The sequence below is a fragment of the Loxodonta africana genome, chromosome 1, assembly GCF_030014295.1.
Source record: "Loxodonta africana isolate mLoxAfr1 chromosome 1, mLoxAfr1.hap2, whole genome shotgun sequence".
In the NCBI taxonomy this organism is placed as follows: Eukaryota; Metazoa; Chordata; class Mammalia; order Proboscidea; family Elephantidae; genus Loxodonta; species Loxodonta africana.
Window position 1 is genome coordinate 74,650,247 of NC_087342.1, and position 2,607 is coordinate 74,652,853.

Below are 2,607 nucleotides of genomic sequence, written 5' to 3' on the forward strand. Positions count from 1 at the left end.
ACCAACATAGACGGCGACTATACACATGGACCTCGCCAGATGCAACAGACAGAAATCAAATTGACTACATCTATGGAAAGAGACAATGGAAAAGCTCAATCTCATCAGTCAGAACAAGGCCAGCATCCGACTGTGCAGCAGACCATCAATTGCTCAGATGCAAGTTCAAGCTGAAACTGAAGAAAATCAGAGCAAGTCCACTAGAGCCAAAATATGACCTTGAGTATATCCCGCCTGAATTTAGAGACCATCTCAAGAACAGATTTGATGCACTGAACACTAGTGACTGAAGACCAGATGAGTTGTGGAATGACATCAAGGACACCATCCATGAAGAAAGCAAGAGGTCACTGAAAAGACAGGAAAGAAAGAAAAGACCAAGATGGATGTCAGAGGAGACTCTGAAGCTTGCTCTTGAGCATTGAGCAGCTAAAGCAAAAGGAAGAATTGAGAAGTAAAAGAACTGAACAGAAGATTTCAAAGGTCCTCTCGAGAAGACAAAGTAAAGTATTATAAAGACATGAGCAAAGAGCTGCAGATGGAAAACCAAAAGGGAAGAACATGCTCGGTGTTTCTCAAGCTGAAAGAACTGAAGAAAAAATTCAAGCCTCGAGTTGCAATAGTGAAGGATTCCATGGGGAAAATATTAAACGACATAGGAAGCATCAAAAGAAGATGGAAGGAATACACAGAGTCATTATACCAAAAAGAATTAGTCGGAATTCAACCACTTCAAGAGGCGGCATATGATCAGGAACCGATGGTACTGAAGGAAGAAGCCCAAGCTGCTCTGAAGGCACTGACGAAAAACAAGGCTCCAGGAATTGATGGAATATCAATTGAGATGTTTCAACAAACAGATGCAGCACTGGAGGTGCTCACTACTCTATGCCAAAAAATATGGAAGACAGCGTCCTGGCCAACTTACTGGAAGACATCCATATTTATGCTTATTCCCAAGAAAGGTGATCCAACTGAATGTGGAAATTATAGAACAATATCATTAATATCGCATGCAAGCAAAATTTTGCTAAAGGTCATTCAAAAACGGCTGCACTGCATATCGACAGGGAACTGCCAGAAATTCAGGCTGGACTCGGAAGAGGACGTCGAAACAGGGCTATCATTGCTGATGTCAGACGGATCCTGGCTGAAAGCAGAGAATGCCAGAAGGATGTCTACCTGTGTTTTATTAACTATGCAAAGGCATTCGACTGTATGGATCATAATAAACTATGGATAAAACTGCAAAGAATGGGAATTCCTGAACACTTATTTGTTCTCATTGAACCTTTACATAGATCAAGACGCAGTTGTTCAGACAGAACAAGGGGATACTGATTGGTTTAAAGCCAAGGAAAGGTGGGCGTCAGGGTTGTATTCTTTCACCATACCTATTTAATCTGTATGCTGAACAGATAGTACGAGAAGCTGGACTATATGAAGGAGATCGGCGCATCAGGAGTAGAGGCAGACTCATTAACAACCACCGTTATGCAGATGACACAACCTTGCTTGCTGAAAGTGAAGAGAACCTGAAGCACTTACTAATGAAGATCAAAGACCACAGCCTTCAGTATGGATTGCACCTCAACATAAAGAAAACAAAAATCCTCACAGCTGGACCAATGAGCAACATCATGATAAACAGAGAAAAGATTGAAGTTGTCAAGGATTTCATTTTACTTGGATCCACAATCAACAGCCATGGAAGCAGCAGTCAAGAAATCCAAAGACGCATTGCATTGGGTAAATCTGCTGCAAAGAACCTCTTCAAAGTGTTGAAGAGCAAAGATGTCACCCTGAAGACTAAGGTGCGCCTGACCCAACCCATGGTATTTTCAATCACATCATATGCATGTGAAAGCTGGACAATGAATAAGGAAGACCGAAGAAGAGTTGATGCCTTTGAATTGTGGTTTTGGGGAAAAATATTCAATATTCCATGGGCTGCCAAAAGAAGGAACAAATCCTTTTTGGAAGAAGTGCGGCCAGAATGCTCCTTAGAGGCAAGGACGGCGAGCCTGGCATCTTACACACTATGCACATGTTGTCAGGAGGGATCAGTCCCTGGAGAAGAACATCATGCTTGGCAGAGTACAGGGTCAGCGGAAAAGAGGAAGACTATCATTGAGGTGGGCTAACACAGTGGCTGCAACAATGAGCTAAAGCATAAAAATGATTGTAAGGATGGCACAGCACCGGGTAGTGTTTCGTTGTGTTGTGCATAGGGTTGCTATGAGTCGGAACTGGCTTGACGGCACCTAACAACAACAACAAAAATTACAACAACAACATACCTGTGGATGAAATCCCATTTGGAAATAGGGTTTGTTTTTTGGGTCAGGGAGGCCAGACCAGTGTAATGTTTATCCTAAACCTACTTACACTTGAGGTAAAAACAGCAGATTAGACACAGAGAAAAGGGAGCACACTCTGGGGGAAGACAGATGCTACCAGAAAATAACAGAAGGAGGTGAATCTGTAAACAAGCACAGGAAGTAGAAGGATTGAAGGCTGCTAAGAGCCTAGGTTGGTTCCATTGGGGATTGAACCCAGGATCTTCTGCGTGTAAAGCAGATGTGCTAACCACTACACCATGGAACC

The 2,607-nt window shown here is 42.7% G+C and overlaps 1 non-coding gene across 1 annotated transcript; it reads right to left on the reverse strand.

Moving 5' to 3' along the window:
- Nucleotides 1-2,534: 2,534 nt before the first annotated feature.
- TRNAV-UAC (transfer RNA valine (anticodon UAC)) lies at nucleotides 2,535-2,607 on the reverse strand. Its single transcript has one exon. It is a non-coding gene; the product is annotated as a tRNA-Val (tRNA).